Source organism: Crotalus tigris, unplaced genomic scaffold (genome assembly GCF_016545835.1).
Source record: "Crotalus tigris isolate CLP2741 ecotype Arizona unplaced genomic scaffold, ASM1654583v1 scf7180000018697.696732, whole genome shotgun sequence".
NCBI classification, from domain to species: Eukaryota; Metazoa; Chordata; class Lepidosauria; order Squamata; family Viperidae; genus Crotalus; species Crotalus tigris.
Window position 1 is genome coordinate 434,563 of NW_024097153.1, and position 25,542 is coordinate 460,104.

Here is a 25,542-nt window from a genome sequence, read left to right on the forward strand (position 1 = left end):
CCTAACTTAGCAATCAGCAGTTTTCCTGCCCCAAAGATAGGAATCATCCACCCTTTTGTAATTTGATATCTGGAATATGGGAGCCCCTAGGGGGGCAGCTTCCATGACTAGACCATGGGTGCTGGTTGGGGTTATGTGGGTGCAGATCCAGCAGTTGGTGACATTTAATAGCTTCACTCAAGCCTGAATATTCTGAATATGTGTGTTAGTTCCCCAGACACCCAGAAATGATTTTGGAAATTGTTGACCATCCTGCGATTTGTCTTCCCTGGCATTAACGGGTCCTGTGTTTCTCATCACATGGAGCATCAGCTATGTTCTGTTCTACTGATGTGAGTTCCTTTTGTGATTTCCTTTGAGTTTCCTGATATGTATTATGACCCAGGATTGGTGCGCAAGCAATACATGCTAGCAGAGGCTTGTCAGCATTTATTCAACCACCATCCCCCCCCCCAATTCAGCAATTCCTGGTCTGTTCCCAAAATCTCTGCACGCAATTCATACCTACAGTTCAACAGCACCCACATACTCCTTGCAATTTCCTAACAATGGAAGTTCAAAAGAGCAGCAATACTCTGGAAGCAAGACAGGATCTCAACCTCAGCAAAGTTCACAGTGACTTATTTGGAACTTCGTGGCATGAAAAGTCCACCTGGAATGCAGCAAAAACCTGGAACAGAGCCATGTCACCATTAGCTCACAGACGTCAAGGCAAAGAATCAAACACGAGTCAACAAGATCAAGGATTCTGGAGCAAAGTTCTACCCAGAACCGTGGAGTGTTGCCGTGAAATACAACACTTATTCCCGACAAAAGCCCCTCCTCACAGCATCTCGTTAAATGCTATTCTCCAGGTAATCCTTGTGAAGAGGGGGCAGGGCACCCTCCTCCTGAGTAGTCAGGTCACCCTGTGCTGACTTTGCCTCCTCTCCATTCTCCGCACTCAGGGATCGGGCAGGGGAGGCATTTACTCATCTCCAAAGCTCTGCCACCCGTCTGTTCCGCTACCTGTCCTTTCCATTTCCTCCCCCCTTCCTTGGTCAACCTGCACCCTCTCTTCCTCCCTGACTACTCTTCTGAGGCCTGAGGAACCCAGGATTGACTTGTCACTGGCCATATAGCCTGCACCCTCCCCCTCCATTGGCCCCAGCTCCACCTCCTCCTCCTAGGCCTGGGCTCTGACAGGGCCATAATATATTTCTTCCAGCACCTTGTCTTGTGGATCCCTGTTCTCTGTGTGTGTATGAGAGCTTCTTTTGGGTTTGACTACAGAAGACCCTGACCAGAACCCTATGACAATGGGTCTGGCCTGTCGAGCATTAATAGGTGGTGGTGGTAAGGGTAATACAGGAGAGGGGGTAATTGGAACCTCTTCCTGGTTTCAGGTCTACATTTGACTTGTATGCCCTGATGTTTCTCCTGACATTTTTCCTGCTCTGTACTTTGGAACATCCCATTTAACATTTCATTCAATCTGTAGTATGGGGACATCCTATCAGTCCGTCGATTTCACAGTTCTGTTTCTATGACCATTCCCCCACTAATCCCATAATCCCCCTTATTAGACAGGTATTAATAAGGTAAGGGAGGAAATGAGAGGAGACATATAGGATGGCACTGAGTACAAGAACAATACAACCCAAGGAAAAAAGAAAGCCTGTGCATGACAAGAGAGGAAAGCCGGAAGAGGCAGCAATGATCCAAATACACGGTGGAAGAGGACAGAGAGCTTGTGGTGATGGGCGGTTCAGCCAGAGGTGAACCAGCGGCCTCTGAGATGCCTGGACATGCAGTATAGGAATGATGACACCTGAACAGAAGCTTCAGGCCCAGATCATCTTCTTTAGACAGGGCAACAGTCCAGTTGTCATCTGCATGGTCTGGTGGGGATGCGGATTTAAGACAGGTGCAGTAGATCCAAATGCAAATGCTGTTAACTTTGACTCTAGTATGGGTTGTAAGGAGGAAGATGAAAGGTCCCTTCCAACATTCAGTCAATGGTCCCAAATCTATCCAGGATTTGACAAGGACCCAATTTCCCAGAAGGAAAGAATGGAGTGGATGATCCAATCCTAGATTGTGAAGGGTCTGCATGGCTTGGAAAATGGAGAAAACATTTTTAGCAAGATATATTATGTAGTTAAGGAGGGCGTGATCATCAAAAGTAGGGATGGGGTAGACAAGGAATCATGATAGAGAAGGGGTACATTAATTCAAAAGGGGAAAGGCTTAAAGATTGCCAAGGGGCTATATGTATGTGTAGAGGTAGTACCTGGATCCAGGTGTGTCTCCTGCACAGGTTTAGCAAGATGACATTTAAGGATGCCACTGGCATGTTCAACACAGCCGATAAGCTGAATGAAGTTGCCAATAGCCTAGGGCTTGGGCCACCTGTTGGGTAGCAGTGGAGATAAAGTGGTGCCTATTGTCTGAGTCAATGCCTTGAGGGCCTTGACCACTTCACATGCCTGGTTGCTATCGCAGGAAAAAGCCTCAATCCACCCAGAGAAAGCATCAACAAAGACCAGCAGATATCGAAAACCCTGTTTTCTTCATAATTCAGTAAAGTCAACTTCCCAGAAGCTGGCAGGTGCATGGCCATACTTGAACTTTCCCAATTAGAACTTTTTAGGTTTTACCAAATTGTTTTACTGGGAAACAACACATTGCTAACAACTGTGTGGGCCTTATCAAAAATACCTGGACAAATGTAATCCTTAATAAGAAATTCAGTCATCATCTTGGAGCCTAATGCATACTTGCATGCAATTCTCTTAAGAGAGCCCATGATCCATGTATTTCCCATCCTTCTCCAGCAAATTCCTCTGATAAACAGCATCCATATTATATGTTCTGCCCTATCCTTGGAGGTATAGGAAAGACCCAGCACAGGCAAGTAATAAGGTATCAGTGCACAAACATACCATGGGAAAAGGGGACTGGAGGCAGCAGACTTAGCAGCATGGTCGGCCAGGGCGTTTTCTTTGCAATGTCAACTGACATGCACAATGGCTACCTTGTTAGGAAGCAAAACAGCATCCAATAACCTGAGTATTTCAAGTCCATACTTAACAGGGGTGCTTTGCACAGTTAGCAACCCTCACTCCTTCCACAAGGCACCATGTACACGCACAACACCAAAAGCAAATTTACTGCTGTGAAAACATTAACGAGTATGCCTTCTGACAACTCCAAGTCTCTTGTTAATAAGCTCAGCCTTTTGGGTTGAAGTTCCAGCAGGGAGGGCCATCACTTCCAGTATTTGATCCAAAGTGACCATAGCATACCTAGCCAGCCTCACTCCGATCTATAAAGCTGCTGCCATCCATGTACAGGTCCCTTTCTGCATCTTCCCTCTTGGACCTCTTAGCCTCTGTCTCAGGCCTGGCTACATACACTTTGTATGCCACTTCCAGGAGCTTTTCCATTGTGTCGGAGAATGAGCCTTTGAGCTTTTGCAACTTGCGCCTGATATCAGAGGCGCTTTGGATTTAAGTCATTGTACTTGCAGAAAGCCTGATAAAGGTGCTCCAGGAAGTCACTAGGGCTTTCTGAGGGCAAATAATGAATATTGTATATTTTGCCCAAATTCTTCTGTTTTGGAATGGCAATTTGCAAATGCTATAATAACTAAATCCTGAAACTCTTTCAGATGTTTATAATCAGAGCTATCGTAATTATTGATAGTCCATATAGGATCAGTATTGGGGAAACGAGCCTTCTTCTCTTCAGCAATTTTCTTCACGGCCATCACCATCAAATGCCTTTTCTCTGCGGTCAGGAGCACATCTAATATAGCTTGAAGGTCTGCCCAGTTAGGATTGTGAGTACAGATAATGAACAGAACTAGATCAGCATATGAGTACAGATAATGAACAGAACTAGATCAGCATATGGGGCTGCCATATAGGAAGCCAGTCTGTCCTTCCATGCATAAAGATAAGACATGGAGAAAGGGGTGTACACAACAACTTTCTGAGAGTCCCCCCTTCCAGTGGAGATATGGTCCGTTAGAGGATAAGGTCCCTTATAGGATGAGGGCACCACGGGATTTTTTCATGGGAGGGTGCCACAAGCCACATTTAACATGGGTTTATTCTTCTGCAAAGTCCAGAAGAGGGTATAGTAAGCTTGCTGATCTTCATCCATGTCCCTATGAGCATAATTCCCAAGGTCTCAAAACCCCCTAAGCCTACTGATCCCCCTAGAGGCCAGGAAGTTGGCATGTCTTGATGTCACTGAGCATTATACTTAACTAAAGTTTCAATTTTCATATCCCGATAGGGTTTGAGCTTATCAAAGTTCCTTATAACACACTCAAGAGGGCTAAGGGCACAGGCTCTGTTCTGAGTCCTGTTGGCCTTTAGTTTTCCTTGGGCTGAACCCATGTATTTGAACTTCAAGTATTACCCCTTTTGCAGCCTATTGGGCCACAGGAGATTCACTGGCCCCCCTTGCAATGTAAACACAGTAAAGGCAGGATATTTTCCAGGAGAGATAAGCAGTCTTTCACACAGTCCAAGTCACTCAGAAAACAATGCACCCACCAGGAGGGGAACAGAGAGGAAGAAAAAATTGGTCAGTTTTACCTTGTCTTCAGCCCTCCAGAATAGAAAGGAACAAAATAGAGGCAAACAATATAAAGCCAATCCTCCAAAATCATCCTTTTAGAGCTCAGAGAAGGATCAAGCAGGGAAAATACCTCTAGGAAATCCTAGAGTGCAGTCTCCTTCTGGGCTTCCTTAAGACAGGGCATCTGGCCTGCCATGGTCACCAAAAGTGTTTTGCCAGTTTTCAGGTGTGGCTCATAAAATAAAGATAGAGGTATTTGCCTTGATAAGTAAACACATTTAGTCAGCTGAATAAAGATTGGTCCCTCCATGCAAGGTGATTACATACATATTTATACTTTCTTTTGGTTATCACTTTGTCACACAGGGGGGGGGGTGTCACACTGGAAGCTTGCACTCAGTAGATAAGACAAAGATGTACAGAAATAGCCAACCTCCTCCCTTGGTGGCATTCCAAGGACATTGGGTGTTTCCTGGGGAACTTTCTATGATCCTAAAGGCCTGTTGAGGTAACTGGGTTAACTGTACACATATTCCATCAAGGCTATCATTAAATTCCTGATCAACACTTCCTTCCTTCCTTCCTTCCTTCCTTCCTTCCTTCCTTCCTTCCTTCCTTCCTTCCTTCCTTCCTTCCTCCCTCTCTCCCTCCCCCTCCCTCCCTCCCTCCCATGCACTGTATATTAACATTTTATCTAAATTAAAAATTAATTTAAATTTAAAATTCAAAAGTATAAAATATGAATGTTAATAAAATCTGTATTCAGATATCAATGTCTAGGCCATCTATCCATTGAAATGCAGCATCGTTTACCTGAAAGAAATCAGAAAATGTACCAGTATATGCTGATCACCATGTGATCTACACTCAGTTTAATGCAATACCCTGCAGTCACACTGAGGGGAGAGTGCTATACCCCATTTATATAGCATACACCATGTGAGGTGTGAATCTTATTCAGAATTATCAATTGCTGGCAAGAGCCTAGCACCTTTTGTGTAGGATCATCTATATGTCTTCCTGTGATTGGGCATTTGGCAACCCATTTGGCTTTCCATTGGGAATTGTTGTTGAACAATTAATAAATGGGAAAAGTTGGCATGCACCAGTAGAAGTGAGTTGTTCATAATTTTTCTGTATTCTCTCACCAGAACATCTTGCCTTTGTAAAACTGGTAGCGCTATGTGTCTCAGAACAAAAAGCCAGCAAGTAGGAATGATGTTAATACATTCATTTATAATTGTCATGGTGTTGTTAAGTCCACAATTTCTAGAGTAGTATGTTCTTCCTAGTATTGATTTTTGCCACCATGATTTCGAAATATGTTTTGTAATAGCATATGGTCCAAAGTTACTCCAAGATACTTCAGATGAGGAGATAAGTTGTTGGTTCAGTAAACCTTTGGAGCTTCATTTGCTAATTTGTTATTAAGATAAAAGCATGTAGTTATCGTTTTGGTGACACTAGGAATAAACCTCCAGTTAGTGAAAATCTTAAGATCTTTGGAGAGGAGGCTGTCTGCCATCTCCATATGTTTTTCCTTGCACTGCTATTACCAAATCATCCATATATACACATTTGTGGTCTCTTGTTGCTGGGATATACTGTGTTTCTCCAAAAAAATATATTTTTTTGCCTCCAAAAGAAGCACTAGGTCTTAATTTTGGAGAATGCCTTACCTTAGGACCACCACAGCCAGGCCTCCCAACATCTGTTGCAGCACTGCTTGACTTCTGCTGCAGCTGTTTGTCACCACTTGCAGCTGGACACCATGTGGTGCATTGTGTTACTGCTCCTCCCAGCAGGATGCCATATAGTGCTTTACACCTATTCCACTCTTCCCAGCAGGACGCCGCTGATGCTTGTGGCAGGATGTTGCGTTGCTCTTTGGGCCATTTCCACAGCAGAAACAGCCTGAAGCACCATGTGACCTCCTGCCGTAAGCAATAGAAGCAGCTCAAAGAGCTGTGCAAGCAGAAGCGGCCCAAAGTGCTACGCAAGCAGTGGAAGCAGCCCAAAGCGCTGCGCAAGCAGAAACGGCCCAAAGTATTGAGCAAGCAGTGGAAGTGGCCTGAAGCTCCATGTGGCATCCTACTGGGAGAGGTGGTAATGGCACAATGCGCCACAGGGCATGCAGCCACAACTGGTGGCAAGCAGCCACAGAAGTCAAATAGCAGCACAACAAGCGTCGGAGTGTGGGGGCCTGGCTGTAGTGGTCCTACCAGTAAGGTAAGTGGGTGCGGGGTGTGTGGAGCAGCTTCACCTCCCTACCCCCACCCTTGCTTGTTTTTTAGGGTTGCGCCTTGCCCCAAAACTAAGGCACAGTTATGGAATAGGGCTCATATTAAGCCTACCCCCCAAAATCAAGCTATTGGGCTGGGTCTAACTTTTGGGAAAACATGTATATATAACAGAATACAGTAATGGCCAAAATTGTGGAAACCGTTTGGGAAAAGTGTATTTTTGAGGTTTGATGGCTAATAACACCACTTTTTTTGTAGTAGTACCAAAAAATTATATATCAATGGAAATATAATTTAATCAAGAATGTAATGCAACACAGTTTGTTCAATTATCTGTACTGTATTCCATGAAAAGTTATAGCCAAATAACCAGAAAAAGGAAGCACAACTTGCTTAGGTTGATATCAGGTAGCTTTCCTTCATCTGATTGTAGCCAATGAGCATGAGTGTTTAGAGAGCCAATCAGGTGTCATCTTGTTTTGGCAATGAGGCAATCAGATCACAGTAGGATTCAATTATTGATGTCATGTATTGAAGCTGAGAGGAAGACACAAAGTTGGTGTAAGGACCCACCCCACTTTGCATCTTAAGAAGACAGAACTCTTGGAATAATTCTTCCAACAGGAATCCTTTATTAAGAGAAGTGGTTGCAGGCATGCTAGACAGGACTTGGGGTTCAAGCTCTTCCATTCAAGGTTTTAAGGGGTTCCCCAGTAGTCCCACCCAATCAACCCCCCTTCCAGTGATAGTTTCAAGTATCACAATTCCACCCCTTTTCTTCTTTCTTCGTCTGGATGGAGACTTCAGATAACTACATGAAAGGCAAATACTCTCCTTTGGTATGCTAACACTTCGAGGTTACAATAAACACACATTCAACATTCAGCCCTTTGAAGTGTACTGAAGGAAGTGAGGGCCATAAAGCCCCTTTGTTCTCCCCCTTCTCTCCCTCTTATGGCAGAATCCAGAGATGGCAGAATTGGGAGTTTCTATATTTGATAATTAAAGATGAAATATAATTGGATTCTGACATCCGGCCCCTCTTAACAATAAGAGAGATCCACCTGAAAGAAAACACAAGTATAAAATTTAGTCAGGCTTGTTAGGATACTCTGTGTGAAACTTCTTCAATAGCTTCGGGGCTCTGACATGACGTTTATGGACCCACTCATTTTGTGAGGCAGGGAGGTGTTTCCAGGCAACTAGGTACTGAGTTGCCCCATGATATCTCCTAGAATCCAGGACTTCCTTTATTTCGAAGTGTTGTTCACCCTCCACCATGAGTGGAGGTGGTGGTGGGGGGATTTTTGGCCGTAGATGTGACTGATGCTCTCTTTTCAGCAAGCTGCAATGAAAAATTGGGTGTATTTGCCTGAGGTTTTTGGGTAATTCCAATTCTACTGTTACTGGATTTATGATTCTTTTAATTGGAAAAGGTCCTATATATTTTGGTCCAAGTTTTTTACAGGGCTGTAGGGACTTTAGGTATTTTGTAGATAAGTACACCATTTCTCCTATAATGAATGGTGTAGGCTCAACCCTTTTTTTATCGGCTTGTGCTTTGTATGCCCGCCTAGCTTCATCTAGTGATTTTCTGACTATTGGCCAGGTGTTTTGTAGGTTTTCCATCCATTCTTTCAGTGAAGGGATCGTTGGTTCTTTTGGGGTTAACTCTGGCATAGGGTTGAAACTTTGACCGTTGGCTATTTGAAAAGGAGTGTAGCCTGTGCTGGAGTGGACTGCATTATTGTAGGCAACTTCTGCAAAAGGAAGTAAGTCCGTCCAATCACTCTGTTGGAAATTTAAAAAACATCTCAAATATTGCTCAAGTACCGACTGGCAGCGTTCCGCTTGTCCATCTCCTTGAGGGTGGTGGCTAGATGTCAATCCCTGAGTGGTCCCTAAGAGGGATAAAAATTCCTTCCAAAATGCAGACGTAAATTGCACTCCCCTATCAGAGATGATGCGTTGGGGTGCCCCGTGCAATCTGTAAATGTGCTGGATGAAAAGTTTTGCTAAGGCCTTTGCAGTGGGAATTTTTTGGCAAGGGATAAAGTGCACCTGTTTGGAAAATAGGTCCGTGACTGTCCAGATAACAGTATTCCCATTGCTTTCTGGCAATTCCACTATAAAATCCATGGCTATTTCCCTCCAGGGGGCTGAGGGACTTGCCACTGGTTGTAATAGCCCTGGCGATTTCCCTTGCAACCTCTTTGCTGATGCACAGGTTGGGCAGCTGGCAACATAACTTTCTATGTCCTTTTTTATTGATGGCCACCAAAATTGCCGTTTAATTAAGTGTAAAGTTTTTACAAATCCAAAATGCCCTGCTGATTTTGTGTCATGGCAAAGGTGCATGAAAGTTAGTCTTTGAGTTGTTGGTATATATAACTTTTCCCCTACCCAAGGCAACCCGTCTCTCATTGTGCACACATGTTTGTTTTTCTGGAACCAGTCATCTGTTTCCAAACTTTTTCTGAATTCAATCCCAGTTTGGCTGTCCAGTTGTGGTTTTATTTTGGCTTGGGTTCTTGTGGTTACTGGTGCTGCCAGTTGTGACTCTGCCATTATTGGTCTAGAGTCTGTGGTTCGTGCGCTGTTATATTGGGGCATGCGAGATAGTGCATCTGCCAGGAAGTTCTTTCTTCCTGGTAAATGTTTGAGCTTAAATTGGAATTGGTGAAAATGCTGGGACCAGCGGACTTGTTTGGGATTGAGTTTCCTGGAAGTTTTCAGGGCTTCTAAATTTTTGTGATCAGTCCACACCTGGAAGGGGATTTTGTTGCCTTCCAGGAACTGTCGCCACGTGAGTAATGCCCAACGTATCCCATAAGCCTCCTTCTCCCATACGGGCCAGCGCTGTTCTGTTTCCGTGAGTTTCTTGGATGTATATGCACAGGGTTGCAATACTGTATCATCATTTTCTTGTAATAGCACAGCCCCCACTGCCACATCACTTGCATCTGCCTGTATTATGAAGGGCTTGTCCATGTCTGGGTGCCTTAGTACTGGTTCGGCAGAAAAAAGTCTCTTTAGTCTCTCAAACGCTGCTTGGCACTCCATTGTCCATGTTAGTGGCTGGCTAGGTTTTACTGAGGATGCTCCCTTCGTTTTTAGTAAGTTAGTGAGGGGCAAGGCTATCTGGGCAAATGAGGGGATGAATTGGCGGTAAAAGTTTGCAAAGCCCAGGAAACTTTGTAGTTGCTTTCTTGTGCGGGGTGGTGCCCAATTTAGTACTGCTTTGACCTTCTCTGGGTCCATTTCAATACCCTGTGGGGATATGCGATAGCCTAGGTAGTCTATCCTTTCCTGGTGGAATTCGCATTTTGAGAGTTTGGCATATAGGTGAGCGGCTCGCAGCTTCTTTAAAACCGCTCTGACAAGTTTGACGTGTTCTTCTTTTGTTTCGGTAAAGATAAGAATGTCGTCCAAGTAAACAAGGACCCCCTTAAACAGGTGCTCCCTTAGAACGTCATTGATTAATTGCATAAAGACTGCAGGGCCCCCTTGTAATCCAAATGGCAAGACTTTGAATTGATAGCACCCCATGGGGCAGTTAAATGCAGTCTTCCATTCGTCCCCTTCCTTGATTCTCACGCGATAGTAAGCTTCCCTTAAGTCTAGTTTAGAAAAAATTTTCCCTTTCGATAGGTGTGACAGCATGTCTTTCATGAGGGGCAGCGGGTATAGGTTGCTTTCACTGATTGTATTCAGGGCCCTATAATCCACGCATAAACGTAAAGAGCCATCCTTCTTCTCTCTAAAAAGGACCGGGCAGCCACTTTAGGCTTGGCTGGCTCAATGAAACCTCTCTCCAGGTTTTTTTTTATAAATCTTTCCATTTCCTCCTTCTCCTTTGGGCTCATGGAGTATAATCTGGGCTTCGGGAGTTTTGCCCCAGGCTTGAATTCAATGGTACAGTCTGTGGGTCGGTGGGGGGGAAGCTCATTCGCCCTCTCCTCACTGAAGACTTCAGCAAGGTCCCTATATTCCTCTGGTATTTCTGTTAATCTTTTTTCCTCTCCTATGGATGCTTTTTCTATTCTTGATTCTGGTAGCCTCCCTTGGGGTTTTAAGTCCATAGGGTCCCCCTTCGGGAATTTGATTTCTGTCGTCCTCCAATTTACCCAGGGGTTCCATTTTTTCAACCATTCCATCCCTAGAATCATTGGGCATTCCATACCTGGGGTCACCACAAACGTTAAGTCCTCTTCATGGTTGCCCAGGGAGAGGTGTATTGGCAGAGTGGCTAGGGTAGCTGGCACCCCCCCTGCTATGGATCCATCTAGCTGGCCAAATGAGATTGGTTGTTCCAGTCTCCTGGATGGGATGCCCAGATTCCCCACTAGTGTTGGGCTAATAAGGCAGCGGGTGCAGCCAGAGTCTATTAAGGCTTTCACCTTCACAGCTTCGGGCATGGGGGGGATTAATATAGTCACTGTTTTGAAGATGGGTGTGATGCATCCACTTACCAGGGGTTCGCCCTCCGAGCTGTCATCTGAGGCATCCACCGTCCCTGTGGTGTAGGCTGGAGTTCTTTCCCCTTGGTGAGCAGAGGTGGGGGTTTCTGCAATTTCCATCATTCTCATGGCTGTTTCTTTTGGCTTAGCTGAATACTCTCTGGGTTTGTTGATTGGGGATCTGTCTGGGTTGTGCTGGGGGGCCTTTGAGCGGCATTCTACAGCTCGATGCCCTTCTCTTCCGCACTTGAAACACCCCATTTGCTTCTTGGCTGTATCCGATGATTTCACCGGTTGGTGTGTCAGCTCAGGCGGGGGGCGGCTCCATTGTTTTCTTCGGCGGTGCCTCTTCAATATGTCGATCTCTGCTTCCTCTGCCAAGACGTACCATTCCTCAAGTCGATGTGGGTCCCCTCGGGGCAGGCAAGCATCATATAGATCATAGTTTAGTCCGTCTTTGAAATGGCCAAGGAGGATGTCTTCTGGCCAATTCAGTTTGCTGGCAATGGCCCGGAATTCTTGTGTATACTCAGCCACTGGGCGTTTGCCTTGCCTCATCGTTGTTATTCTTTCACGGGCTTTGCGATCAGCCAGGGGGTCTTCAAATCGTCTTCTCAAAGAGGACATGAAACGGTTGAAGTTACTGAGTTCTGGGGCATTGGAGTCATGCAAGTTCACTACCCAATCCGCAGCTGGTCCATCCAGGGCAGATTGCACGATCCGGATGCGGGCTTTGTCGCTGGGAATGTCCTGCCCGTATTCCTCCATGTAGCTGAGGACTTGGGTTAGGAAAAAACCCAAGCGTGTTGGCTCCCCTTTGAATTTCACTTCCAACGGTGGACGTCTTGGAATGGATCGGTGCCTCTGTTGTGGGTGGTAGTGTCTTCCGTCCAGATTGCCATCTGTGGTCCGGTAGGGGGTGGGGCTCCTGGATCAGTAGATGTCCCTGGGGTTGCAGGTTCCACGTCCCCTCGGTGTCTCTCCCTTTGCGGCTCCAGGAACTGGGGCGGCCGTAGGGCTCAGTATTCTCCTCTCCTAGGGAGCTGAGAGTTCTCTTCATCAGGTCAATAGCTTTCTCTAGGATCCAGTCTGAGTACGGTGCCCAGCTTCCTCCCTCTTCACTTGCGTGCAGGGATTTCTCCATCTCCTGCTTCCATTCTGGTTGCTTGGTCCCCCGTCTCAGGGTCACCTTTCTTGATTCCTTTCCCCACTCACTTTTCTTTCCAACGCCCATCGACCAGCGAGGCTTGTGGTCCTGTGTCTCCACCACTTCTTCTCCTGAGGAATCTGGCCTCTCGGATTCCAACATCTGGCAAGGTTCCAACTGGGTCAGCGGCTCTCTTTCCAGGGAGTTTTCCCCCTCTCTTGCTTCGTTGTCTGACATGGTAAATTTTTGCAAAATCCCCCGGCAAGGGTCTCCCTTCCAGGTGGATTAATTTTGCAAGTCCTGTCTAATGTAAGGACCCACCCCACTTTGCATCTTAAGAAGACAGAACTCTTGGAATAATTCTTCCAACAGGAATCCTTTATTAAGAGAAGTGGTTGCAGGCATGCTAGACAGGACTTGGGGTTCAAGCTCTTCCATTCAAGGTTTTAAGGGGTTCCCCAGTAGTCCCACCCAATCAACCCCCCTTCCAGTGATAGTTTCAAGTATCACAATTCCACCCCTTTTCTTCTTTCTTCCGTCTGGATGGAGACTTCAGATAACTACATGAAAGGCAAATACTCTCCTTTGGTATGCTAACACTTCGAGGTTACAATAAACACACATTCAACATTCAGCCCTTTGAAGTGTACTGAAGGAAGTGAGGGCCATAAAGCCCCTTTGTTCTCCCCCTTCTCTCCCTCTTATGGCAGAATCCAGAGATGGCAGAATTGGGAGTTTCTATATTTGATAATTAAAGATGAAATATAATTGGATTCTGACAGTTGGGTTTTTTGTGTTTTTCATTTAGTGAGCTTGTAAAACATAATAAAATTAAAGTAATAGTGCAAAGAGTTGACTGGTTGCCCAGAAAGCGATGTAAAATAGTATTATCTCCGGTTTCCAATCTACAGATTGGTCTATTATTTCTTTGATCCATCTTCTTATTTTAGTCCAGTATTTTTTTTGCAACTGGGCATGTCCACCATAAATGATAATATGTTCCATGTACTTTTTTACATTTCCAACATGTTGGCGAATTGTTCTGGAACATCTTGGCAAGCTTTGCTGGTGGAAGATGCCATCTGTAAAACATCTTCAACTGGTTTTCCTTGAATGCCGCTGACATAGTCAATTTTATGTTTATTTCCCATATTTTTTTCCCATTTCTCCAATTCTATATTATATCCAAATTTTTTTTGCCCATCTAATCATTGCGTCTTTAACAATCTCATCTTCCATTTTATATCTCAATAGGTATTTGTATAAATTGCTAATTAATTTTATTTCTGTTCCATGTATAATTTTATCCAATTCTTGCGGCTCTTTTTGGATTTCATATAATTTTTTGTCTTCTGTATATTTAGATTGAATTTGTGTAAATGTCCACCAGTCAATCTCTCTATCTAGATCTTGTTCCAATTCTTGTTTTATTTTCAGATTTCCCTGTTCGTTTACTAATTCCTTGTATCTAATTATCTTATTTATATCCAGTAGGTTTGGGTATTTCAGAGCTTCTGTTGGGGGTAACCACATTGGAATTCTTATATAATGTTTTTGTTTTATTTTTTCCCAAGTCTGTAGCAATGCATTCCTAACTATGTGTCTTTGAAAGTATCTGTGTATTTTATATTTTTCGTCTCATAGGAATGCATGCCACCCTGCTTGCAAGTCATGTCCTTCTATTGTTAAAACGCTAGTATTTTTTAATTCCATCCAATCTTTTAGCCAAATTAGCTCGATGCTTGGTAGTATATTTCCCACTCTGGTAACACCAATCCCCCTTTATCTTTCATATCTCGCAAGAGTTTTAATTTAATCCTGGGTTTTTTCCTTTGCCATATAAATTTAGTGACCAATTTATTTAATTCTTGAAAGAATGTTTTCCCTAATTTTATTGGAATAACTTGCAACAGAAATAATATTTTTGGCAATATATTCATTTTGACTGTAACAGTCCCCCCTAAAAATGAAATTTGTAGATTTTCCCAATTTTCTAAATCTTTTTTTATCTGTGTAATATTTTATCATAATTGTTCTCCTTAATGGAGGAATACTTCACTGTAAGCCAGATCCCTAAATATTTTATTTTCTTAGTTATACTTATCTTTGTTTTATCTTCCAGTTCACTTTCCTGTGCATTTGTAAGATTTTTGGTTATTAATTTGAATTTATTCTTATTAATCTTAAATCTGGCTACCTCACCACATTCTTCTATTTTTTAAATCAATTTAAAGCCGGTTTCTAATAGATCTTCCAAAATGAATACCAAATCATCAGCAAAGGCCTGGACCTTATATTCTTCCTTCTTAATTTTTAAACCCTTTATTTCTTGGTCCTCTCTGATTTTTGTCAGGAGTATTTCTAATGATAAAATAAATAGAAGAGGAGAAAGTGGGCATCCTTGTCTTACTCCTTTGGTTATATCATTTTTTTCTGTCATTTCATCATTTATAATTACCCTAGCTGTTTGTTTAGTATATATTTTCTCAACCATCTTTCCAAATTTTGTCTCAAAATCCATAAAGTGCAATTGTGTTATAATAAACTTCCAATTCAGATTATCAAAGGCCTTGTGGGCATCAAGAAAAACCAGTGTAGCTTGTCTTTCAGGATGGACTTCATAAAATTCTAAAGTGTTCATTATTATCCTCATATTATTTTTTATCTGTCGTCCTGGTAGAAATCCATTTTGATCTGGGTGGATGTAGTTATTCAATTTTTTTTTAATCCTTTCTGCTTTTATTGTTGTAAATGTCTTATAATCTGTATTCAGTAAAGAAATCGGCCTATAATTTTGAATTTGTTGCAGGTCTGAATCTTCCTTAGGGATGAGAGTGATGATTGCTTCAGTCCAAGTTGTCGGTATCTTCACCTCCTCCAGCACCTCATTGTAAATCTCCAATGTTATCCATTGTAGTTACTCTTGTGTATTTTTATAAAACTCAACTGGAATTCCATCTGGGCCTGGTGATTTATTGTTTTTTTGTTTTTTCAATGCTGTTTCTAGTTCTATTGCGGTTACTGGTCTATTCAACATTTCCTTTTGTTCTTCGGTAATTTTGCTCATTTTTGCTGCCTCTATATATTGTTTGACTTTATCATCTGCTATATCTTCCTGATGGTATAGCTTTGAAAAGAAATTTTGTATTATACTCTTTTTTTCTTCCCGCTATATTGTACTGTTCCACTTTCGTCTTGTAGTTGATGTATTGTTCTTTTGCCTTTTTCTTTTTTTAATTTATAGGCCAACCATCGACCAGTTTTATTCACATTTTCAAAGTAATTTTGTTTCACCATCCTAATTTTCTGTGCCATTTCTTTTTGTGTTGTCAGGTTAATCTTGTGTTTCATAATATTCCATTTTTCCTTTATATTTTTGTTTTGTGGGTCCTTCTGTAGATCACCTTCTATTTTTTTAAATTCTTCTAGTAATTTTCCTTGTTGAAGTCTCCTATCTTTGTTTTTCTTAGAGTTGTATGCAACTGTCAATCCCCGAATGTAAGCTTTTGTAGTATCCCACAAATTTTGTGTTAATGTCTCTTCCTTTTTATTTACCTGAAAAAATAATGCCAACTCCTTTTCTAGCATCTGTATATATTGTTTATCTTTACACAGTCTTTGATACATTGACCATCTTTTTCTCTGTTTCTGGCCTTTCCATTTTATTATTATTGGGTTGTGATCCGCCCAATCATTAAGTCCTATTTCAATTTCCTCTATCCTGTTTTGTAATTCTGTGGTTGCCCAGGCCATATCGATCCTAGACCAAGATTGATGCGGATACGAATAGAATGTATATTGTTTGTCTGACCTGTGTGTCTCTCTCCATATATCCTGAAGGCTGAGTTTTGTTACCATGTCGAAGAATGATTTTGGTGATATATTTTTCTTCTTTTTATTCTTTTTACTACTCTTATATTCTTTCTTAACATCAACTATTGTATTTAAATCCGCAATCATACAAATACTTTCATAATCCAGATCCACTAGTTTTTCTTTTTTTTTTATTGAAAATTTTTACTATTTTACAATAAAATAATCCCCCTCTCCCCCCCATCACCCTCCCCCCTCCTTCCCAGAGCTGAATACAGGGTTAATAAAAACTAGAAAAAACCTTACCACTTAAATAGACATCAAACAATTATAAATACATTCAAAGAAGAAAAATTTGAATACTTTAACTCCAATATATAAAAAGAAAACAAAACAACAGTTCTAATCATTACCTTAAATATAAATTATTCAAAAGCTAAATAATACTTTCTAATCTCATATTTGAGCTGTATAAAATTCACCCATTTTTTCCACACCATAAAATATTTCTCTTGCGATTGATCTTTCAAATAAGCCGAAATTTTTGCCATTTCAGATAACTGAGAAACTTTAAGAATCCATTCCTCTAAAGTAGGCAAAAACTTCTTCTTCCAGTATTGCCCTATCAGCAGCCTTGCCGCAGTAATTAAATTCAGCATTAAAATAATTTCTTTATCATCACAATCAACAATAATGCCTAACAAAAACAATTGTGGTGTGAATTTTATCCTTCTATTAAAAATTTTTTGAATATTCCACCAAATCTTAATCCAAAAAGCCTTTATATTTTTACATGATCACCAAATATGATAGTACATTGCATCCAAACAAGCACATCTCCAACGTTTAGGCTGCAGATTTGAATACATATGTGACATCTTTTGTGGATCAAGGTGCCATCTATAAAACATTTTGTAAAAATTTTCTCGTAAATTTTGAGCTTGCGTAAATTTAACATTCCTCACCCAAATTATCTCCCATGTATCTAATAAAATCAGCTCTTCAAAATTTTGAGCCCATTTAACCATACAATCTTTAACTAATTCTGTTTCTGAATCCAATTCCACTAAAACACCATAATTTCTTTTTATATGAGTTCGACTTTGATCTTTAATTTGTTTCAACAAATTCACATCCTCCCTAATCAAACCCACTTTTTGATCTATCCTCCACCTTTCTAATAATTGTCTATACTGAAACCAAGAATAATTAATATTTTCTTGTGATAATTCATCCATAGATTTTAATTGCCAATTTTTCCCATCCCAATTAAGTAATTGTTTATAAGAAATACTATCCATCTTCACTCCTTTCCTTATTCCTTCTATTGCATGCCCTGGAATTGCCCACAATGGGATTCTAAAATCTGATCTATAATATTTCTTCCAAACTCGCAATAAAGAAATTCTTAAGATATGAGACTTAAAAGCCCTATCCACCTTTTTATTACATATTAAATAGGCATGCCATCCATATAATAAATCCCATCCCTCCAAAAGGAGTATATTTACATTTATTAAATTAATCCAATCACTAATCAGTGTTAAAACCACCGCATCATAATACAATTTCAAATTCGGTACCTTGAGTCCACCTCTCTCTCGAACATCTTGTATAATTTTAAGTTTTACTCTTGGTTTTTTCCCCACGCAAATAAATTTATTAATACCTTTCTGCCATTCTTCTAGATTTACCTCTTTCTTTAAAATAGGTATCATTTGAAACAAAAAAAGAAACTTTGGCAAAACATTCATTTTAACCGCAGCAATTCTCCCCAGCAAAGATAATTGCAATTTTTTCCAATCATTCAAATCCTTCTGTATTTTTAACCACAACCTTTCATAATTATTTTTATACAATTTCACATTAGAAGCAGATAAGAATACCCCCAAATATTTAACCTTTTTTACAACTTCAAAACCTGTCAATCTAACCAAGGTCTCTTTATCCAAATTAGTCATATTTTTTGGTAATATTTTAGTTTTATTATTATTAAGTTTAAAACCAGAAACTTGTCCAAATTGATTTATCAATTTAACAACTCCACTACAGAATGAGTTGGTTGAGACAAAGTAACAACCAAGTCATCTGCAAAAGCCCTTAATTTATAATCATTCTTATTAATCTCTATTCCCTTTATTTTGGGTGATTCACGAATTTTTATCAACAAAATTTCCAACGTTAAAACAAACAACGGAGACAATGGGCAACCCTATCTAGTCCCCTTTTCAATTTGAAATACCTCAGATAAACCTCCATTAATTATAAGTTGTGCTGATTATCTTTGATAAATACCTCGAAAAGCCTGTAAAATTTTATTTCCAAAATTCATTTCTTCAACCAGTCTTAACATAAATTGCCAATTTAATTGATCAAAGGCTTTCTCAGCGTCTAAAAAAAAAATCAGTCCTGCAGAAATCTGATTATTTTTATCCAAATACTCTATTAAGTTAATAATTTGTCTAACATTATTCTTCATATATCTTCCAGTTATAAAACCTGTTTGATCCATGTGTATCACTTGATTCAATACAATCATAAGTCTATTAGCTAGAATTTTTGAAAAAATTGTGTAATCTACATTCAAAAGAGATATAGGTCTATAATTTTTTTTGGTAAAGTAAGATCTTGATCCTCTTTTGGGATCAAGGATATAAAAGCCCTACCCCAAGACAGGAGAGTCTCTAAACCCTGTAATATATTATTAAAAAGTTCCTTTAAAGGTTCTATCATCTCATCAATCAAAACTTTATAATAAATTGATGTCAATCCATCAGTGCCAGGTGCTTTGCCTCCTTTTAATTGTTTAATTATTGTAATAATTTCCTCTGAAGTAATAAATCTATTAATCTCTTGTCTCTGATCATCTGTTAGCTTAGGAAAATGAGCATCTTGTAAATATTTATCTATATCTGAACTCTGTATCTTCTTACCCGTATATAATTTTGTATAATAATCTAAAAAAGATTTTTAATCAGTTCTTTCTGAAAAACCTCTTTACCATTGTAATTTATTTTATCTATAATTCTCAACTTCTGTTTCTTCCTTAATTGATAGGCCAGCCATCTCCCTGGCTTATTAGCATTGCAAAATGTATTATGTTTCATATAAAGTAGTTGCAGCCTGATCAGCCATTAACATATTAAACTGTGTTTTAAGCAAATTTATAGATGCCTTTGCATTCCTATCTAAAGGACTCAAAATTAAAACTTTTTCTTTTAATTTAATCTCATCTTCCTTACGCTTTTGCATCTGTTTTTGCCTATAAGCCTTATTCATTTGAATCAGAACCCCACGCATATAAGCCTTACTGGCATCCCAAACTATTGCCATTGAAGTACCCTTATGCATATTTAAAATAAAATATTCCTTTAAATACTCTTTAAGTTTCTGAACATTCGCCTCTTGTCTAAATAAATTTTCATTCAACCTCCAAGATCTTCTCTCCTCTTTTTCCGCGATCAACTCCATCCATACAGGACTATGATCAGTCAATGTCCTTGGGAAAATCTTTACATTTTTTACCCTAAAATATAAATCCATTGTAATCAAAAAGAAGTCAATTCTTGAAAATGATTGGTGTCTGTCAGAGAAAAAGGTAAAATCTCTCTCTTCCATATTACGTTCCCGCCAAAAATCTCTCAATTCCCAGTCCTCTTTCAGATCAAAAAAAGCCTTAGGTAATTTAGCTTGTTTCAAAGAAGTAGAAAATCCTTTCTTATCTCTTTGTGTGTCCAGAACTCCATTCCAGTCTCCCATCAACAGATCTATAATCCAATGAAATCAATTTTTGATGTAACAACCTATAAAATTGTTCTTGTTGTTGATTAGGAGCATACAAACCCACTATAAGTACTTTCTTACCATACATTCCCACTTCAATCATAACATATCTCCCTTGGGAATCAGAATCTATTAATAAAGCTGATAGATTTTGCTTAACATAAATGACCACACCCCCTTTTTTCCCAGAAGCAAAAGATACAAAATGAGACCCCAATCGAGCATTAAACAAATATTTTTGATCCTTAGAAATAATATGGGTTTCCTGCAAACAAACAATGTCATTATTATGTTGCTTCAAATAATGAAATATTTTCTTCCTTTTCTGTGGAGAATTAAGGCCGTTAACATTCCAGGTCAGGAGCTTTGCCATCTCCTTCATCCATTAGCCTAGAGAAGACTACTTGGAGATCTGCCATTAAAGATTGCACCAGCGAGGATCTCTTAGGTCTTGCTCCTCCCACAGGCTCAGAGACAAATTCTTGCACAGCTTCTTTAATTTCCTTCTTCTGTTCTTCCTTCTCTTTGCGTTTATGTGCTGCTTGAATCATTCTCTGTTCCTTCATCGCAGATTGCTGTAACCATTCAGCCTGGAGTTTTCCAATTTTCATTGATATGGCTTCTTCAGCCAATTGCTCTCCCTCCTTCCCTTCCAAAGCTTTGAGCATTATGGGGGGTGATGAGCACGGTCCCAGGACCGAAATATAAAACTCTCTTGCTTTAGAAACAGTATTAAGTCTGTAACGTGTCCCCGCGTGACTCACCACAATTCCAATCGGAATATCCCATCTGAATGACATCTGCTTCTTTTTAAGTTCATCTAATAGGAAAGCAAATTCCTTTCTTCTTAAAATTTTAGATGGGATCTCCTTTAAAATTATCACATCCTGTGCAGCAATCTGAAATCTCTTATTATAAAAAGCTTGTATAATTTCATTACGCAGAGATCTTTTTCCAAAATAAATCACCACATCTCTTGGCAAATTTCTTTGCTTTGCAACCCAGGAGTTGACTCTGAATATTTTTTCAATTTCTGCAAGTATCTCCTCTTTTTCTCTCTCCAGAATCACAGCAATGTCATTTGCCACCATCTCTCTCAAATTTTCTTGCATATTTTCCCTCAAACCTCTGATTCTTAAGGCAAATTCCATCTCTCTATACTGAGACATAACAATTTCATCCTGTGAACTTTCCACCGTTTTTTTCACCCCTTCAAATCTTTACTCCAATAAATCCACTTTGTCTGCTACTTCTTCAACACGGGAATCCAACTTTTCAACAAGAGAAGCAAGTCCTTTTAAGGCCAATACTATATCTTGCCTCAAAATATTGTTTCTCTCTACCAAAAGCTCCTTCACTTCTCCTCTAATTTGACATACAACATTTCCCATAACATCTTGGAGATCATTTACTGTGAGTGGTGGTACAGGTGGAGAAGGTGGTGGTGATCTAGATTTAGCTTGTTGTGCTGGTAATATTGCCGGAGAGGAAGCCACCTTAGGCACTGTAGAAATCACTTGACGCTTTGAAGCCATTTTAAAAAAATTTCCTCCTTCCTCTTGAGAAAAAAAAAATCCAAAAGATCCCCCAAAAAAGTAAGGAAATAAGCAAAAGCTAAAAAAATCCTACAAAAATCCAAAGTCCCCTTCAAAAGAAAAAAAAAGGAAATCCAAAACCAATGTTACAAAAAAGAAAAGTAGAAAAGTAATAAAGTATCAAAAGCCCGTTCAATTTCCTTCCTCGGGAAAAAAAAATCTCTCATCGCCATTTTACTTTCCCTCTCAGCGAAAGGAAGAGAAAAAAAGAAAAAAAGAAAGAAAGGAATAGTTCTTTTAGAGTTAAAGTCCAAATAAACCCAAAGATAAAATCCAGTAATCAGCTCTGTCTGCTTTTTAAGCAACTCACCAGTTAACTTTAATCGCGGATGTGGGAACGGCATCTTGCTTTGTCCCGAACAACAAGGGACAAAGGCATCTGAGAAGCCTTTGGGGGTTTCAGAGGCTCTACCACTATTCAGGGTGAAAAACTCACCTCTTTTCTTTAGCCCAGAAAAGAGGTTTTAAACCGCGGAACAGCTGATGCCTGCTGTTCTCAGCAGTTTTAAGGCTATCTCGGACGGCTAAAGAATAGCCGCCATCGGCAACTTAGCGCCACCGGAAGCCAGATCCACTAATATTTTATGTACCTTTTTTAAAAAAAATCATGTTGATTATTATTTGAAGAGAGTGCTTGCACTTAAAGCGGTATATAAGTCTCATAAATAAATAAATAAATTTGGTGCATATACTGCCATTAATAAGGTTTGTTTTTGCTCTGACTTCCAGTTCCGGTTCACGGCGTCCCTAGTCACATGAGGAGACTCGTCTTAGCTAGTTTTCCCTCTGTCGGTAGACTCTTATGCGGATCAAAAGTTGTCTTGGAGGGTGCGACTTCTGTCGATGAGGTTTTGCTTGGCTGCGGAGGAGCGGCGGCTCCTCCAGCTGCCCGAGCCATCTCTGAGGGCAGACGTAGAAGGAAGATCGGTCAGTAAAATCGTAAGCCAAAGAACATCTAAGTATTGAGAACCACCATGGTGAATCCGGGTGAGACTTTTTTTTGTTCCTCTCTTTACTCTATTTTGCTTCTTTTTTGCCTGTAAGAGTTTTGTTGGAACTATTTTCCTGTTTTGAAAAAGCAGCTTCTATATTGTTAGAGAATTTTAATTTCTCTATTAGTGAAAAATAAATCAGAAGCTCTCACAGTTGACTGCCTTTAGCTGATTCAAATAACTTTATATTTATATAAAAATATTTGCAATACCATTCTTCTTTACAGCAACATAGTTTAATGAAGACTTCTTACAGAGACAGACCAGAGACAAAACCTAAGACTGGAAATCCAGCTCCTAACTCAATACTCTTTTCCACAGACTCAGTAGCACTTTCCTCACATTGGCTGACTGAGTTACCACATGACTCTTCCTGTTCATGAATATTCCAACACTCCTCCCTTCATGACAGAAAGAGACATCAGACCTATTAACTTAATACATTCTTTAATCGTGAAAAACCTTGTGCCACTAACCTGGCCTTATACTGTACATCATTATTTGGCAATACCTTTTTCTTATATACCCACTTACTCACTTACTGCTCAATTTTTCTCCTTTGACTGAGAATATAACCACCGTTTTCATTTTTCTGTATCTCTACACCAAGATAATTTTTTATTTCTCCCAAATTCTTTAATTCAAATTTCTTTCCTAATTTATCAGCAAATTCTTTGACTTGTGATGCATCCTTTGCGATGAAGCAAAGATCATCCACAAATGATAACAGTAGACAATTCCCTCCTTGTAACTGTCCAGTATATATACAATTATCAGCTTTGCAACTTTTAAATCCAAGATCCTTTAAAGCAGTATCTAAACAGATATTCCAGTTTCTGGCTGACTGCTTCAGCCCATAAATAGCCTTGTTTAATTTATATACCATGTTAGGTTTTGCAATTTCATATCCTGGTGCTTGGATCATATAAATTTCTTCCTCTAACTCAGCATTGAGGAATGCAGTTGTGATATTAAAGTGCCAGATTTTATGCTTATATGCTGCTGCCAACGCCAGTGCTAATCTTATACTCTCACTTTTCACAGTTGGCGCAAATATTTCATCATAGTGCACATTCTTTAATTGTGAAAAACCTTGTGCCGCTAACCTGGCCTTATACTGTATATCATTATTTGGCAATGCCTTTTTCTTATATACCCATTTACAACCCACAGCTTTGGTTCCCTGTGGCAAAGTCACTGATTTAAATACTTCATGGTCTCCCATGGATTTCATCTCTTTATCTATGGCCTCCTTCCATCTTTCTTGTTCAGCTTTTGGTAATGCCAACACTTCTTTATAACTTCGTGGCTCATACCACACATTGCAAACCTTTACCTTGCTGGCAGAATATCTCTCAGGCGGAATTCCTTTATTACATCGCTCTGAGCTACATGGTATTAACTGCTCCTGTGCCTCAAGTCTTTCTGGTTTCATGTCTTGTTCAGCCTCTCCACCCTGAACATTGACATCTTCTATAATCATTTTCCCATCATTAGATGAGTTATTGTCACTAAACAGATCACCGTCATTAAGTGAGACATACCCAGAATTTGCATTAATTCTATCCCAATTTTGTTCTGCAAAATTAGCAGACCTTGAAATTACAATTCTTTTACTTCCATGGCTAAAGTGATATCCTTTTGACCCTGGCTCATAGCCCACAAACCTGAGCTTTCTTGCCTTTTGCTGTCCCTTTCTTCTGATTGCTTTTGGAATATGTACCCATGCAGTACTTCCAAAAATTCTCAAATGTGCCAGTGATGGCTTTCTCCCATATAGAATGGCATATGGAGTATTATTAATGGAGGAACTCCACAGCCTGTTAACTATATAATTGGCAGTCAATATGGCTTCTCCCCAATATGACCTGCTCATACCAGAATCCTCCAATAATGAATCTTTCATTGTTTGCAAAACACCATTCCTTCTTTCAGCTACACCATTCTCTGCTGCTGTGTAAGGATTTGTACGTCTATGTCTTATCCCCAACTGCCCCAACCATTGTTGGAATTTAGTTGACATAAATTCAGTACCTCTGTCAGTTTGCAACTGACACACTTGTTGTCTGTACCTTCTCTCTACAAAACTTACCCACTGTTTGAATTGTTGTAGCACCTCTGTCTTTGCTCTAAGCAAGTAGCAAAACAAATACATGCTATAATCATCAACAATTACCAATGCATATTTTGCTCCTCCCAAACTAGCTTGCATAGGTCCCACCAGATCTGCATGGACCAGCTCTAGAACTCTGTTTGTTTGTCTTGTGCTACATTTACTAACTGGGAATGCCTTTGATTTCAATGCTTTGCATACTGCACAGTCCAAATATGTTTTGCATCCCTTCAAATTTAGCCCTTCTGCAAAATCTTGCATTTGCTGCAAAACTTTAAAGCTTGCATGGCCAAGTATTCTACGTAGAAGATGAACACATGAATCATGCTCTGCAACATTCTTAAATATATGGGAACATTGAACCTTTTGTCCCTGTAATACATATAGATTATCTTCCTTTATGTCTTCTGCACAAATATTCCCATTCGTTTTGATGAGACACTTCCCATTTACAAAAATGACCTCAAAACCTTGTTTGTCTAAATTAGACACACTTAACAAATTATGTTCCATCTCAGGTACACAAAGCACATTGGTAAACTTTGATTTCAAATATGGAATTTTTACATTTCCTATGACTTTTGTTTTCTGGCCATTTGCCAAAGCCACAGCTTCTTGTGCTACTGGAACAAACCTGCAAAATAATTCAGAGTCATTAACAATTGTTTGACTTGCTCCACTATCTATTAGCCACTTGTCTCTGTTGTTGCTATAGCAAACTTTTGCAACACCAAAATGTTCCTTTTGCAAAGAAGTCCTTTTTGGTTGCACAAATGTCCTTTGCTGCAAACAGTTGCTCTGCAAACAGTTCCTATGTAAACAGT

At 40.0% G+C, this 25,542-nt stretch overlaps 1 protein-coding gene across 3 annotated transcripts in view; it reads right to left on the reverse strand.

Annotated features, from left to right (window-relative positions):
- Positions 1-25,542, reverse strand: part of PDCD6 (programmed cell death 6) — a 124,660-nt gene that overhangs the window by 53,890 nt on the left and 45,228 nt on the right. The window contains exon 1 of one of the 3 annotated variants that reach the window (XM_039355604.1): positions 4,590-4,893. The exons of the other annotated variants lie outside the window; for them this stretch is intronic. The gene's annotated coding sequence lies outside the window, so the exon portion shown is untranslated. Of the gene's footprint in view, positions 1-4,589; positions 4,894-25,542 lie in introns of those variants that run through there. 3 annotated transcript variants of the gene reach the window in all.